This window comes from Physella acuta, unplaced genomic scaffold, assembly GCF_028476545.2.
Source record: "Physella acuta isolate Inbredline_101_S28 unplaced genomic scaffold, ASM2847654v3 ptg000315l, whole genome shotgun sequence".
NCBI classification, from domain to species: domain Eukaryota; kingdom Metazoa; phylum Mollusca; class Gastropoda; family Physidae; genus Physella; species Physella acuta.
In genome coordinates this window covers 867935-885759 of record NW_026731834.1, presented here as the reverse complement: position 1 = coordinate 885759, position 17825 = coordinate 867935, and the positions used below count along the sequence as shown (strand labels likewise).

The window sequence follows — 17825 nt, the reverse complement described above, 5'->3', positions numbered from 1 at the left end:
TGGCACGAGACAGGTCTAAACAAAAATCCAAAGTTATCTAAAAAAATTTACCATCTTATAACGGTTACAAAAATATAGGGGAGAATATGTTTTAAATAAAAAAGTATATTAAATATAGGAAAACCATATGCCGCCAATCGAACACAATGGCGCTGTAAGCCGAAGGTAGGCAGACAAGTTAATGGGGGGGGGGGGGAACGAATCATTTCGTCACCTCGCTTTTGAGAATAAACATAGAATAAGTGTTTGTTTTTGTTTGTTTGTTTTCTTTTCTCCCCAGTTTTAAGGAACACACATTAATATATTACTTCCCATCTGAAGTATGTGGCCGGTTAGCTCAGTTGGTTAGAGCGTCGTGCTAATAACGCGAATGTCGTGGGTTCGATCCCCATACTGGCCAATGTTATCTTTTTTAATAAAATAAAAAGATAATATTTTTACAACTTTCATGTATATTGTCATCTTTTAAATTTGTTGTGTATGTAGTAAGTGGCCGGTTAGCTCAGTTGGTTAGAGCGTCGTGCTAATAACGCAAATGTCGTGGGTTCGATCCCCATACTGGCCAATGTTATATTTTTTATTAAAATACAAAGATAATATTTTTACAACTTTCATGTATTTATCATGTTTTTCAATTTTTTGAATCTTAGTACGTGGCCGGTTAGCTCAGTTGGTTAGAGCGTCGTGCTAATAACGCGAATGTCGTGGGTTCGATCCCCATACTGGCCAATGTTATATTTTTTATTAAAATACAAAGATAATGTTTTTACAACTTTCATGTATATATCATGTTTTTAAATTTTTTGATTCTTCAGTACGTGGCCGGTTAGCTCAGTTGGTTAGAGCGTCGTGCTAATAACGCGAATGTCGTGGGTTCGATCCCCATACTGGCCAATGCTATCTTTTTTAATAAAATAAAAAGATAATATTTTTACAACTTTCATGTATATTGTCATATTTCAAAATTTGTAGTTTCTGTAGTACGTGGCCGGTTAGCTCAGTTGGTTAGAGCGTGGGTTCGATCCCCATAATGGCGAATGTTATATTTTTAGTAAACGTTATTCAAACCTAATATTTTTATTACCTTATTATATCTTGTCATGTTTTAAAAATTAAACGTTTCTTTGTGTACTTTTGGACATATGAGATTTGTAGAACGAGTTTATCATGTTAAAAAATTTTGTTTTTTTAAAATGTATTTTTAATTTGACAATAAAATTTGATACTTTATCTATAAAAAGGCAATTCATTTTTATAATATGTAGAGAGAGTCAGTATTATTTTACTGTTTTGATGAATAATATTAATTTTATATTAATATATATTTTATATGATGTATATTGGCAAAGTTAAGGGATTTACATGTAGAAATATGTAAAAACCCTTGGGAAGATCGTTTAAAGATAGATAATATATAAAAAGAGACCATTTATATTTTTATTTTTTTTATTTTTATTGCACATATAATGAATTTTAGCAATTTTGTTTCGAAAGGAATCAAAGTTTGTATTTTATATTTTAAACACTTTAAATAGACTTGGATGAATGTTTTACAAATTTAATGAACTATAAAAACATTTTTTACTCGTATGACAACCTCTGTTGCTGTATTTCTGTTCTGAAGCATAAATAAATATTTTATATTCTCTGAATTTTACTTCATTGTGTTTTTCAATTATTTATTTTTCCTTTTACTTTACTTTTAAAAGTGTGAGATTTTATCTTTAAAATATAGAGCAACAAATGCTTCTTAACTAAAATCAATAATTGTATATTAAAATAGAAAACAATTATTTGTTACTGAGATCCTCTTATTGTACTGATTGTCAGTACGGTAAATAAAATAGATTTCAACAATTTTATGACACTGGGCCGTGCGTATAGTGCTGGCATTTTCGAAATTGCAAGACCCATTTTATGTTTTAGTGTATGTTAACAATTTTTAGTGAGAATTACATAAAGCGAAAAAAGAACAAAATATTGTATTGACACAAGGCAGGTCTTCACAAAAACCCGAAGTTGTCTCCTTAAATGGTAGCAGCTTGTCTTTAAAAATATATACACGAACTATTCACTAATTTCTTGATTCTTTTTTACCTCTTCTCTTTGCCTTATTTACCTTTTGTTTGTATTTCATTTGTAGTGTCAAATTTTTTGTATTTTACTCACATTAAAAAAGCAATTCTCATTAAAGTTCGTATTTTCCTAAAACAGATAATAGTTGGTATAGAGATCTTAATTTAATGTGTTAAACTAAAACAAATATAAAAACACAATAAATGTTTGAGTTTGTTTTCTTAACTATATCAGGGCTTTTATATTTCATATAAATCTTTGTTTCATAGACATGAAAACCCTTAAGGTTAAATTAGGATATAATTTAATGTCAATACTATTTTGGGTAATTTTACTTTATGATGAAGAATGATCTTTTAAGTGGTAAGGTTTCCAAACACCTCATGTCGGTGTTAGTTTTTTTAATTTAATTTTACAACATAGAAAGTGTACAGTGGGAAATCTTTTTTTTTTTATTTTGACGTTAGCTTTTATAATTTATTCATTTGTTATTTAAATGAGGTTCGAGCTCAGAAAATATTATAGAAAGACTTTTTTGAGATAATGATTTACAGTGGGGGTGGGGGGTAGCGGGAAAGGGGAAGATAAAAATCGTCAAACAAGAGTGACATCATTTATGAGTGACCAATAAAGTTACAGCTATCCAAGCATAATGGGTGGTCTAGTAAGATTTAAAATCATTTCAAATTCCTAAGGCCAAGGATGTCTCAGAACAGATCAGTTGACAGTGAAAAAGGTGAGGATGGTTTGACATGGTTGTAGCTGGTAAACATTTTCATCAATTAAATTCTATAAAAAGTCTCGTGTCAGACCAATGATACATAATCACACGAAATGAATAAGGAGAGGAATAGTAATTTGCAAACTGATTAATTCGTAACCAAGTAGTTCAGTTTAGTTGAACAAGCGGGTACTAAAATATAAAAAATAGATTGATTCGACATTGAAACTTCGAACCACGCGATGTTAAATATTTGAATTTTTTAAACACATAAAACATGTAACCTTTTATTAGCCACTAACTATGTAAATAGAACACAGGATAGACTAATTTAGGTAGCTTCATAAATGTTAGTATTGCATACATTTTAACAATCGAACTCAAGCAATCTTTTTTTAAGTTGCTTATCTTAAGTCCAAAGAAAAATCTAAGAGCGATGTTTGTCTTCAATATTTGACTAGCTTTCAAAAAGGTTTGGCCCTTAACTTTCTAAAATAAAAACATAACGTGTGACATTTCAATAGCCACTAACTAGGTGGCTATGAATGTTTTAAGGACACGTCGATTTAGATAGCTTAAATAAACTTTCTGATGCAAATATTTTGACATGGCAACAATAGCAGCTAACAAGCTAGTGACCACGTGACGGTACTTTAGGAAGTTTCCAGGAAATCAATCACGCGTAGCCAGTAACATTACAATAGCGGCTAACGATCGACTGACCAGGGCGTGGCCTAATACTTGGGTAGCTGGTAAAATCACTCAGGCGCAACCGTTCCATTGTGTACACTCTAGCCAATGGGATGCTGGCGAAACTAGTTTTCCAAGAACATGGGTTTTACAGACAAGCCCTATATATAAATCAGACCAGCTGTACTGGGTCATTAACACAACTGAAATCTCTCTAGTAGGATTCTAGTGTGATATAAATATTCTTTCATTATCTCAAGCATTCACCAGCCTTCAAGGTAAGCAGTTTTACTTTAATGAGCTTTAATACAGGAGATGACTAATGAGAATTTAACCGTTTAATGTAATTTAAAGATTCCTATATATTTTTTCATTATAAAATCACCGTAAGATTTTGATAATTTTGTCAATATATTTAAGCGTACGACTGTTTAGTTGTTGTTTTATTTTTAGTTTTTATTTTTATTTTTTATAGTAAATAAAATACAATAATAAATGTTTTAAATTTATTTTAATGCATGTTTAACATATTCAACATCAACATCAATTTATTGTCCTTTAACGTTACAGATTACAATGGCATTGTCGTGGCATCGCATACCCAAACAGAGGATTTACTGTTTCGACTTGTTTTCTAACAAAGTCCCAAGCTCCAGATGTCTTAAATGGCCACCAGTAAAATATAACCAACTGCCCATTACTGAGCCAGGTTTTCAAGGAAGGATTTCACCAGTCCTGTTCGGTTTAGAGCCGGACATGGAAGATCTGGCCTTACTAAATGACCACTCAAACCAAATGTCAAATCACGTGATTAGTTCAAAACACAAACTCCGCACTGGGATGGTCAGCAGTAGAAAAGTAAGGGACGGTTCAGACAATGATGTTGAATCAACCAAACCAGACGTTACTCCTAGTAAAGTCAAGTCTCCAAGACAAAACACTGATGCTAAACAAACAAAATTGAACACTAATCCACTCTGCAATACCAAACTCATTGACTCTAAATCTTTCACTACAGATGTCAAAAGCAAGCTTTCCAGTACAACTAAAGATGTAAAAGACATTAAACTGGATTCTAGGCCACTAAGTGATGCAACTAATTTTGTCTTTGCAATTCCTAAAGTACCAGATGTCAATCCTCGTAAACGGAAACTTCAAACACCAAGCAGTGATGCTAAAAAACCTAAACTCGACACGAAAACACAGTGTAATGCAAACATCTCTAACGTTAAACCAACCACACCAGATGCAAATCATTGCAAACAAAAGCTTCCAGTACCAAGCACTGATAAACACAAATCTCAATTTGTCTCAAGGACAGCAACAAGAACTGATACAAACAAATCTAAACGGGACTCTAAGAAAGCATCAAGCACTAAAAGAAACAAATTTAAACTAGACTCTAACCCAGAATGTAAAATCCAAATTATCAAGTCACAGATCGCCCCAGAAACCATCAACGTGACAATGGATGACTTTGACTTAGACAACACACCAAGGTGGGCAAAAAACTACATGATCAGAAGCTTCCACTACAAAAATTGTTTCCTCGACACCTACTGTGACGTTGAGGATTTCAATGCCTCCCTGCACATGTACCCAGATTATAACCTTGAGAAACACACCTTGCCCATAAACTATGCAGGTGTTATAGCTGTCTTCTCCAACCCAAAAATCTACAACCCAACAAGTAAGTTTATATTTATCTTTTTTTATTTCTATTTTCTTTATATATAATTGTAGCTAGATTTACCTCATTAACTTTCTCTGTAAAATATTAATCATATTGATTTACCTTAATATCCTCATAGTATAAAATGATTGTTTAATTCCGCTTTAAGTGCTTAGTGATCACCTACTAAATCGTGTCATTAACTAATTATCTTAATGAAATATTACTTTTTATGATACCCCTCGTATTCCTCATTGTAATAAGTGTTTTATTTCTCTTTAAGGGCCTGATGATAACCTACTAAAACTTGTCATGAATAGAGACGATGCCTGGCTCACCTTTGGCTGCCATCCTAAATATGCTTCTAGCTTCACCCCGGCTCATATACCAGCACTAAAGACAATGCTTTTGCATGAAAGATGTGTGGCTTTGGGTCCGTGTGGTTTAAACTACACATTAGCCACGAGCGTGGAAAGCCAAAAGTCTGCTTTCATGACCCAGGTTGAGCTTGCTGTACAGATGAAAATCCCAATTGTGATTCAATGTCCGCAGTCTGACAGAGATTGTTTTAACATTTTAAGAAAGGTGAGAGTAATGTATGTACATCAATTATATTTTAGCCAGCACGTCTTCATTGTTTAACATCTGTGATACCAACATTTATTCTTGCTTAACAATTACAAAATATACAACTCTTTAATACTTACAAACTTTCTAGTTTAAAATAAATTTTAAAAATTATTTCAATTTAACTCAATACAATTGTGTTTTATAAACATGAAAAACCTATTTTTATTGAATATGAAATGTATCTCTTATATTTTAATTACAGATTTCACCAAGAGACCAGAAGATCCACATCCAAGGTTTTACTGGATCAAAGGAAACAGCCGCCCTTTGGATGGAACATTTTTCTAATGTGTACTTTGGCTTGACTCCTGAGGTCATGTTCAGTACAAAAACAAATGAGCTCAAGGAAATGGTCAAGTTTCTGCCACTAGATAGAATTCTTCTTGAGTCTGGAGCACCTTACATTATTCCTGAACGTTATAAGGTGCGTGAAAACTGTTTTACATTTTAGTAGTGTGTTTCTATTTTGTTGGGTTTTTTTTTTCATTTTTTTTTATAATAGTTTCAATACATTTTATTATCATTGCAATCGCAGGTTAAGTTTTTCTAAATTAATTTGTTATTCTTAAAAATAATTTAAACAGAATTTCGGTTTGTAATTAAATATATTACATTTTGGTTTTAATTTAGAAAGATGATTTTTTTTTAATGTTTGCAAAATAAAAATCACAATAAAACAAAATGCAATAATATTCTGAATTTATTTTCTCTTTCCAGAAACACATCCCAATGACCCACTACGGATTTGCGCTGTTTACGGCTAAAGCTCTTGCCGTGTTAAAATACCTACTGACAGACCAAGTTCTTAAAGCATGTCGGACAAACACTAAAATTGTGTATTACATTTAATTTTTTAAATAGTGACAAAACCACTTTTTTGTAGGCTTAATATATTCTGTGATTCAGATTTTAATTTTGGAAGCTCATATTTGTATATAATTATATAGAACAACAGTTTAGAGATGTGTTATGTATCTAAAATAAAATGTGATGTATAACTTTTAAAAATTTAAATATGTGTGAACTTTTGCTTAATAGAATCAGTATGGTTTGTCTATTTTTAGTTTTTTTAATTTTACATTTAATTTTATTTTTTACATTTATAATATTATACATTGTCGGGGAACATGACAGGCTACATTCATGACTGGTTTCTAACTTCCTAATTACCATCATATTTTAATGTTATTACTAGGTTATTATAGACTCGTTCTAAGTTACTTTAGGGTTCCTTATATAATTGTATGGCTTTAGAAAATATTGTATATCAACCTCGAACAAATACTTTCTATATACAGATTATAAGCTTATATGAAATGCAAATTAAATTGTATATCTAATTTACTTGTTCTGAATTTTAGAACAAGTTGATTGATTGTTTTTAAACAGTGTATAATAATAATCAACAAATCTTTGATTTTATTTTACGACAAATTATGATATTTTTTTTCTTTTAAAAGGGCTATGAATTTTTATACATTTTGATGCATGATATTATTTTTTTATTTTTTATTTTATTTTTATTGAAAAATTATATAAACTTATATTAATACCTATTTTTAAGATACATTTTACTATGCAACTAGTCAAATGAAAGAGATTTATATGTTTTATATTAGTATCACAATTCGCAAGTACCAAGTTTAATGTAAAAAAGAAATATGTCAAAATACTTTTATAAGAATGACGATCTCTATTGATGTATAATATGTATTACTGTTACAAAGCGCAAATAAATATTTTATCTACTTTGAATTTTACTTTGTTTTTTAATATTTGTTTTTCAAATTAGTTATGTCAAAACAAAAATAAAATCAATAAAATCGAATAAAAATAAAAATTATGTGAATAATATCCACGTTATCGTATTGATTGTCGCTGTCGCAAATAAAGTATTACAAAAGTATTATAAATTCATAACAAACCCCGGTATACCAAGATGGGTTAAAAACAAGCACATGAATATGAGGAAACAGATATCTGTCTATGATATCTACTTTAATTTCACACTTAAGTTTCAACACCTATCATAAATCGCAAGGAAGGTACAGTGAAAAAATCCCCATGCCACTCCCCACTGGTCAGATTAGTCGCCCTACCCAGGTCAATCCTGACGGTCATAACACATTGAACTCATCATTGCAAAACCACAGGCAGTGCACATCTATTTGCAGATTTAAAAAGGAAACTCCAGCACATATACTCATGTCATGTCATGTTGACACTTTTTTGTGAGTACATTAAGCGAGAAAACATGTCTGGCTTTAAACTGGCACGAGACAGGTCTAAACAAAAATCCAAAGTTATCTAAAAAATTTACCATCTTATAATGGTTACAAATATAGGGGAGAATATGTTTTAAATAAAACAGTATATTAAATATAGGAAAACCATATGCCGCCAATCGAACACAATGGCGCTGTAAGCCGAAGGTAGGCGGACGAGTTAATGGGGTGGGGGGGGGAATGAATCACTTCGTCACCTCGCTTGTAAGAATAAACATAAAATAAGTGTTTGTTTTTGTTTGTTTGTTTGCTTTTTGCCCCAGTTTGAAGGAACACACATTAATATATTACTTCCCATCTGAGCATTTTAAAAAAATAAGGGTAACAGCCTATAACAATTAACACCAAAATATTTACCAATTAGCTTAAAAATTGCATTGACCATTGATCGGTTCCAAACTGAACTCAATATTTTTGTAACCGGATATTTGTAAAGTAGCAACTAAACCTAATAACACAGTCAACCCCCCCCCCCCCCCGAACAGCCCAACACACATACACATACACACACTTACAGATACACACACATTCCCAATCGTTTGTTATTCATCCATGATTCTGAACTATTTTAGATGGACAAAAAAATCTGAACATAATCAACATGACGCGTTGCATTATGTAATGTATATCAAAACCTATTTTAAGACAAAGTATGCTTTTATCATGGAATAAAAGATTTATTTTTTAATAAAAAGAAATAAACCGGGAGTGATCTCCCCTAAACTTTCTCGAATATTCTTATATAAAATAACAGGGGATGGGAACTCGGGCTATAGACATGATTTTTAATCCATTTTAAATACTTAAAGTTTTAAAAATAGAATAAAATCTCGTAGACAAATTAATTGCACACCAAGTGAACGCGAAATAAAAAAGCGCATAATAGTGCGCAATATTATTATTACTTTTAAAATTTACATTAGTTTTTTGAGAAATCGGAAGTAGCGTAAAGTACTACTTCCAGTCAACGGAAATGACTCAAAATTTAATAGAAGGTAGAAAATTAGATCTTTTACTTACGTATGAAATTTCATTTATCTATCTGAAATAGTACTCAAGTTATAGGCTTTTGAAAAATTCAAAGTAGGAAAAGTACCACTTCCGGTTATCGGAAATCGCTCAAAAGTTGATACGGATCTACGATTTTGATTAAATACTTATATATGAAATTTCATCAACCTAGCTGTAACGGTACTCAAGTTATCGTGTTTACACACGGACACACACACACACACAGAGACACACAGACATACGGACAAGATTGCAAAATTATGTTTTTCCGTATCAGTGAGACTATTTTTTTTTTGCACGATTACAAGACTTTCTCTATACTTCGTATATACGAGAAAGTAAAAAAATAACAAAAAGCATTTAAACTAGTCAGGGGAAACAACCTTTACTACGATCTGAAAAGTCAGTAAAAAAACCCAAGACATTGAAAATTAAGACATACACATAAATATCATTGTTTATAATATAAATATTAATTAAACTTAAAATATCTACATCCAATTTGATCTAACCTTCATGTTATCTAGATAATTTTAATTATTTACATGTATAGTTTTTATTAAAAACCTTATAAATTTAAACTTATAAAACTAATATAACAATGTTATTGTCCATTTGATGTATCATCTCTATTCAGTTTTGAAAGGATATATATTTTTAAATTATCTCAGACATCGAATTGCACACCCAGTGTTTCGGGGGGGGGGGGGGCTATCAATATTTTTCGGGGAGGCGGACACTAGTAAAAGTGTCTATTTACTATATAAAATCCATCTCGTTCGGGGGGGGGGGGGGGGGGAGCGGGAGACTTTCCGGAAGAAACTCTGTACACACCTATTTTAGTCTAGTCCTTTACCTTTTTACTATTACCATTTAATTACTAAATAATTACATTATATACAATTGATGTTCATGTCTTTGAAACTGTGTAAAACTACCAAATAAACTATTATTACAATTTTAAATGATTAAAATATTTTTTTAAATGCGGGATGACAGTTATAGATATAATATAGATGTTTGAAAATGAAAAAGTTTTATTTGATGTGCCTTAATGTACTCAACATAACATCCCGGTTGCTTAAATTTTTTATAATATTATTTTTCTTTAATTCCAAATTTATTTCACCTCTACTTAAAATCCCAAGACGCCTAAGCCCACCACTCCGATGAAAAAAAAAACAACCTTTGAATCATCAATTAATTACACGTTTGCATTTTAAGTTTTTTTGTTTTTTTTGTTGTAGTTTTTTAAATTGTAATTAAACGTGTTGTGTGAGATCTATGTAAGCAAACCTTAAATAAATGATAGTAGGCTACATGTAAGAGAGAAGTATTACTATTTTAAATCTGTATTAGTCCTCACAAGCTGATGTTGAAAACTGTAATACTAAGGCGAACATGCAAGGCAAACTGTCGCCAGTGGCGTAGCTACCGTAAAGCTAGCGTTTAAATCAAATTTCATCTAACCATAATGTTATCTAGATAGTTTTAATTATTTACATTTATAGTTTTTATTTAAAAACCTTATAAATATAAAACTTATAAAATTATTATAACAATGTTATTGTCCAGTTGTTGTACAGTTACATTCTTTTTCAACACTGTATATTTTCAAATAATATCTGACATCAAATTTCACACCCTATTTTAGTCTAGTTCTTTTGCATTTTTACTTTCACCGTTTAATTACTACATAATTACTATACATACAATTGATGTTCATGCCTTTGAAACTGTGTAAAACTACCAAATAAACCACTATTACTATTTTAAATGTTTAGAATAAATTTAAAAAAAAAAATTCGGGATGACAACTATATGTTTGAAAAGGGAGAATGTTTGATTTGATGTCCTTACTGTACTCAACATAACATCCCGGTTGCTTAAAACTTTTTATAATATTATTTTTCTTTAATTCCAAATTTATTTCAGCTCTACTTAAAATCCCAAGCCCCCTTAGCCTACCAGCCCGATTAAAAAAAAACCTTGAATCATCAATTAATTACACATTTGCATTTTCAGGTTGCTGTTTTTTTTATTTGTAATTAGACGCTTTGTATTAGATCTATGTATAAATAAACGATCTTAAATGAATGAAAGTAGGCTACATGTAAGAGAGAAGTATTAATAAAATAAATAATTATTAAAAGGCGTAATGTAATGACGAACAACCTGACCGTGATTTAGTGTATCGTTCACGTGGCTGGGTAAAGATGTTGGGAGATCTGTTGGACTCAGGGGCGCCCTACTTACTCGCACACAGAATTCGAACTCTAGACATTCGAGACTGCCGATAGTGATGTCCTGCATTTGCCAACTGATTTTACTAGTATTCATATTAGTTGTGTACCAGCAGAAATATCTAACAATAAGCCTAAAAATGCATTGACCATTGATCGGTGCCAAATTCAACTCAATAATTTTTTTAAACGGATAAGTGTAAAGTAGCAACTGAACCTAATAACACAATCATCCACCCACACACCCCAACACACATACACCAACCCACACCCACACATTCACACACACATTCCCAACCGACTGTTATTCGTCCATGATTCTGATCTCTTTTGGGTGGACAAAAAAAACGAAACAAAATCAACATAACGGGTTGCATTATGCAATGTATTTTAAAACCTATTTTATGTCGAAGTATGCGATTAACATGTGAAATAAAAGATTCCCTTTTTAACAAAAAGAAAAACTTAATAACTATCCACTCCAAAATAAACCAACCATTGTTCGCTTTATATATTTTTACGAATCGGACTCTAGTCTATTTGAGTAGCTTTCAAAAAGCTTCGGCCATTAACCATCTAAAATAAAAACATAACGTTTGACATTTCAATAGCCACTAACTAGATAGCTACCACTGTTTTAACGACGCGTCACTTTAAATAACTTAAATCAACTTTATGCTGCAAATATTTTGACATGGCAACAATAGCAGCTTACGAGCTAGTGACCACGTGACGGTACTTTAGGAAGTTTCCAGGAAATCAATCACGCGTAGCCAGTAACATTACAATAGCGGCTAACGATCGACTGACCAGGGCGTGGCCTAATACTTGGGTAGCTGGTAAAATCACTCAGGCGCAACCGTTCCATTGTGTACACTCTAGCCAATGGGATGCTGGCGAAACTAGTTTTCCAAGAACACGGGTCATACGCACAACCCCTATATATAAATCAGACCAGCTGTACTGGGTCATTAACACAACTGAAATCTCTCTAGTAGGATTCTAGTGTGATATAAATATTCTTTCATTATCTCAAGCATTCACCAGCCTTCAAGGTAAGCAGTTTTACTTTAATGAGCTTTAATACAGGAGATGACTAATGAGAATTTAACCGTTTAATGTAATTTAAAGATTCCCATATATTTTTTCATTATAAAATCACCGTAAAATTTTGATAATTTTGTCAATATATTTACGCGTACGACTGTTTAGTTGTTGTTTTATTTTTATTTTTTATTTTTATTTTTTATTTTTTACAGTAAATAAAATACAATAATAAATGTTTTAAATTTATTTTAATGCATGTTTAACATATTCAACATCAACATCAATTTATTGTCCTTTAACGTTACAGATTACAATGGCATTGTCGTGGCATCGCATACCCAAACAGAGGATTTACTGTTTCGACTTGTTTTCTAACAAAGTCCCAAGCTCCAGATGTCTTAAATGGCCACCAGTAAAATACTACCAACTGCCCACTACTGAGCCAGGTTTTGAAGGAAGGATTTCACCAGTCCTGTTCGGTTTAGAGCCGGACATGGAAGATCTGGCCTTACTAAATGACCACTCAAACCAAATGTCAAGTCACGTGATTAGTTCAAAACTCCGCACTGGGATGGTCAGCAGTAGAAAAGTAAGGGACGGTTCAGACAATGATGTTGAATCAACCAAACCAGACGTTACTCCTAGTAAAGTCAAGTCTCCAAGACAAAACACTGATGCTAAACAAACAAAATTGAACACTAATCCACTCTGCAATACCAAACTCATTGACTCTAAATCTTTCACTACAGATGTCAAAAGCAAGCTTTCAAGTACAACTAAAGATGTAAAAGACATTAAACTGGATTCTAGGCCACTAAGTGATGCAACTAATTTTGTCTTTGCAATTCCTAAAGTACCAGATGTCAATCCACGTAAACGGAAAATTCAACCACCATGCAGTGATGCTAAAAAACCTAAACTCGACACGAAAACACAGTGTAATGCAAACATCTCTAACGTTAAACCAACCACACCAGATGCAAATCATTGCAAACAAAAGCTTTCAGTACCAAGCACTGATAAAAACAAATCTAAATTTGTATCAAGGACAGAAACAAGAACTGATACAAACAAATCTAAACGGGACTCTAAGAAAGCATCAAGCACTAAAAGAAACAAATTTAAACCAGACTCTAACCCAGAATGTAAAATCCAATTTATCAAGTCACAGATAGCCCCAGAAACCATCAACGTGACAATGGATGATTTTGACTTAGACAACACACCAAGGTGGGCAAAAAACTACATGATCAGAAGCTTCCACTACAAAAACTGTTTCCTCGACACCTACTGTGACGTTGAGGATTTCAATGCCTCCCTGCACATGTACCCAGATTATAACCTTGAGAAACACACCTTGCCCATAAACTATGCAGGTGTTATAGCTGTCTTCTCCAACCCAAAAATCTACAACCCAACAAGTAAGTTTATATTTATCTTTTTTTATTTCTATTTTCTTTATATATTATTGTAGCTAGATTTACCTCATTAACTTTCTCTGTAAAATAATCATATTGATTTACCTTAATATCCTCATAGTATAAAATGATTGTTTAATTCCGCTTTAAGTGCTTAGTGATCACCTACTGAATCGTGTCATTAACTAATTATCTTAATGAAATATTACTTTTTATGATACCCCTCGTATTCCTCATTGTAATAAGTGTTTTATTTCTCTTTAAGGGCCTGATGATAACCTACTAAAACTTGTCATGAAAAGAGACGATGCCTGGCTCACCTTTGGCTGCCATCCTAAATATGCTTCCAGCTTCACCCCGGCTCATATACCAGCACTAAAGACAAAGCTTTTGCATGAAAGATCTGTGGCTCTGGGTCCGTGTGGTTTAAACTACACATTTGCCACGAGCGTGGAAAGCCAAAAGTCTGCTTTCATGGCCCAGGTTGAGCTTGCTGTACAGATGAAAATCCCAATTGTGATTCAATGTCCGCAGTCTGACAGAGATTGTTTTAACATTTTAAGAAAGGTGAGAGTAATGTATGTACATCAATTATATTTTAGCCAGCACGTCTATATTGTTTAACATCTGTAATACCAACATTTTTTCTTGCTTAACAATTACAAAATATACAACTCTTTAATACTTACAAACTTTATAGTTTAAAATAAATTTTAAAAATTATTTCAATTTAACTCAATACAATTTGTGTTTTATAAACATGAAAAACCTATTTTTATTGAATATGAAATGTATCTCTTATATTTTAATTACAGATTTCACCAAGAGACCAGAAGATCCACATCCAAGGTTTTACTGGATCAAAGGAAACAGCCACCCTTTGGATGGAACATTTTTCCAATGTGTACTTTGGCTTGACTCCTGAGGTCATGTTTAGTACAAAAACAAATGAGCTCAAGGAAATGGTCAAGTTTCTGCCACTAGATAGAATTCTTCTTGAGTCTGGAGCACCTTACATTATTCCTGAACGTTATAAGGTGCGTGAAAACTGTTTTACATTTTAGTAGTGTGTTTCTATTTTGTTGTTTTTTTTTTCATTTTTTTTATAATAGTTTCAATAAATTTTATTATCATTGCAATCGCAGGTTAAGTTTTTCTAAACTAATTTGTTATTCTTAAAAATAATTTAAACATAATTTCGGTTTGTAATTAAATATATTACATGTTGGTTTTAATTTAGAAAGATGATTTTTTTAAATGTTTGCAAAATAAAAATCACAATAAAACAAAATGCAATAATATTCTGAATTTATTTTCTCTTTCCAGAAACACATCCCAATGACCCACTACGGATTTGCGCTGTTTACGGCTAAAGCTCTTGCCGTGTTAAAATACCTACTGACAGACCAAGTTCTTAAAGCATGTCGGACAAACACTAAAATTGTGTATAACATTTAATTTTTTAAATAGTGACAAAACCACATTTTTGTAGGCTTAATATTTTCTGTGATTCAGATTTTAATTTTGAAAGCTCATATTTGTATATAATTATATAGAACAACAGTTTAGAGATGTGTTATGTATCTAAAATAAAATGTGATAATAACTTTTAAAAAATTAAATATGTGTGAACTTTTGCTCAATAGAATCAGTATGGTTTGTCTTTTTTTAGTTTTTTTAATTTTACATTTAATTTTATTTTTTACATTTATAATATTATACATTGTCAGGGAACATGACAGGCTACATTCATGACTGGTTTCTAACTTCCTAATTACCATCATATTTTAATGTTATTACTAGGTTATTATAGACTAGTTCTAAGTTACTTTAGGGTTCCTTATATAATTGTATGGCTTTAGAAAATATTGTGGATCAACCTCGAACAAATACTTTCTATATACAGATTATAAGCTTATATGAAATGCAAATTAAATTGTATATCTAATTTACTTGTTCTGAATTTTAGAACAAGTTGATTGATTGTTTTTAAACAGTGTATAATAATAATCAACAAATCTTTGATTTTATTTTACGACAAATTATGATATTTTTTTCTTTTAAAAGGGCTATGAATTTTTATACATTTTGATGCATGATATTATTTTTTTATTTTTTATTTTAATTTTATTTAAAAATTATATAAACTTATATTCATACCTATTTTTAAGATACATTTTACTATGCAACTAGTCAAATGAAAGAGATTTATATGTTTTATATTAGTATCACAATTCGCAAGTACCAAGTTTAATGTAAAAAAGAAATGTGTCAAAATACTTTTATAAGAATGACAATCTCTATTGATGTATAATATGTATTACTGTTACAAAGCGCAAATAAATATTTTATCTACTTTGAATTTTACTTTGTTTTTTAATATTTGTTTTTCAAATTAGTTATGTCAAAACAAAAATAAAATCAATAAAATCCAATAAAAATAAAAATTATGTGAATAATATCCACGTTATCGTATTGATTGTCGTTGTCGCAAATAAAGTATTACAAAAGTATTATAAATTCATAACAAACCCCGGTATACCAAGATGGGTTAAAAACAAGCACATGAATATGAGGAAACAGATATCTGTCTATGATATCTACTTTAATTTCACACTTAAGTTTCAACACCTATCATAAATCGCAAGGAAGGTACAGTGAAAAAAATCCCCATGCCACTCCCTACTGGTCAGATTAGTCGCCCTACCCAGGTCAATCCTGACGGTCATAACACATTGAACTCATCATTGCAAAACCACAGGCAGTGCACATCTATTTGCAGATTTTAAAAGGAAACTCCAGCACATATACTCATGTCATGTCATGTTGACACTTTTTTGTGAGTACATTAAGCGAGAAAACATGTCTGGCTTTAAACTGGCACGAGACAGGTCTAAACAAAAATCCAAAGTTATCTAAAAAAATTTACCATCTTATAACGGTTACAAAAATATAGGGGAGAATATGTTTTAAATAAAAAAGTATATTAAATATAGGAAAACCATATGCCGCCAATCGAACACAATGGCGCTGTAAGCCGAAGGTAGGCAGACAAGTTAATGGGGGGGGGGGGAACGAATCATTTCGTCACCTCGCTTTTGAGAATAAACATAGAATAAGTGTTTGTTTTTGTTTGTTTGTTTTCTTTTCTCCCCAGTTTTAAGGAACACACATTAATATATTACTTCCCATCTGAAGTATGTGGCCGGTTAGCTCAGTTGGTTAGAGCGTCGTGCTAATAACGCGAATGTCGTGGGTTCGATCCCCATACTGGCCAATGTTATCTTTTTTAATAAAATAAAAAGATAATATTTTTACAACTTTCATGTATATTGTCATCTTTTAAATTTGTTGTGTATGTAGTAAGTGGCCGGTTAGCTCAGTTGGTTATAGCGTCGTGCTAATAACGCAAATGTCGTGGGTTCGATCCCCATACTGGCCAATGTTATATTTTTTATTAAAATACAAAGATAATATTTTTACAACTTTCATGTATTTATCATGTTTTTCAATTTTTTGAATCTTAGTACGTGGCCGGTTAGCTCAGTTGGTTAGAGCGTCGTGCTAATAACGCGAATGTCGTGGGTTCGATCCCCATACTGGCCAATGTTATATTTTTTATTAAAATACAAAGATAATGTTTTTACAACTTTCATGTATATATCATGTTTTTAAATTTTTTGATTCTTCAGTACGTGGCCGGTTAGCTCAGTTGGTTAGAGCGTCGTGCTAATAACGCGAATGTCGTGGGTTCGATCCCCATACTGGCCAATGCTATCTTTTTTAATAAAATAAAAAGATAATATTTTTACAACTTTCATGTATATTGTCATATTTCAAAATTTGTAGTTTCTGTAGTACGTGGCCGGTTAGCTCAGTTGGTTAGAGCGTGGGTTCGATCCCCATAATGGCGAATGTTATATTTTTAGTAAACGTTATTCAAACCTAATATTTTTATTACCTTATTATATCTTGTCATGTTTTAAAAATTAAACGTTTCTTTGTGTACTTTTGGACATATGAGATTTGTAG

General features: G+C 31.6%; 6 non-coding genes across 6 annotated transcripts; all 6 read left to right on the top strand.

Moving 5' to 3' along the window:
• Positions 1-326: 326 nt before the first annotated feature.
• On the top strand, positions 327-400 carry Trnai-aau (transfer RNA isoleucine (anticodon AAU)). Its single transcript has one exon. It is a non-coding gene; the product is annotated as a tRNA-Ile (tRNA).
• Positions 401-655: 255 nt separating this feature from the next.
• On the top strand, positions 656-729 carry Trnai-aau (transfer RNA isoleucine (anticodon AAU)). Its single transcript has one exon. It is a non-coding gene; the product is annotated as a tRNA-Ile (tRNA).
• Positions 730-820: 91 nt separating this feature from the next.
• On the top strand, positions 821-894 carry Trnai-aau (transfer RNA isoleucine (anticodon AAU)). Its single transcript has one exon. It is a non-coding gene; the product is annotated as a tRNA-Ile (tRNA).
• A 16102-nt stretch (positions 895-16996) lies between these two features.
• Trnai-aau (transfer RNA isoleucine (anticodon AAU)) lies at positions 16997-17070 on the top strand. Its single transcript has one exon. It is a non-coding gene; the product is annotated as a tRNA-Ile (tRNA).
• A 255-nt stretch (positions 17071-17325) lies between these two features.
• Trnai-aau (transfer RNA isoleucine (anticodon AAU)) lies at positions 17326-17399 on the top strand. Its single transcript has one exon. It is a non-coding gene; the product is annotated as a tRNA-Ile (tRNA).
• A 91-nt stretch (positions 17400-17490) lies between these two features.
• On the top strand, positions 17491-17564 carry Trnai-aau (transfer RNA isoleucine (anticodon AAU)). Its single transcript has one exon. It is a non-coding gene; the product is annotated as a tRNA-Ile (tRNA).
• Positions 17565-17825: the final 261 nt, after the last annotated feature.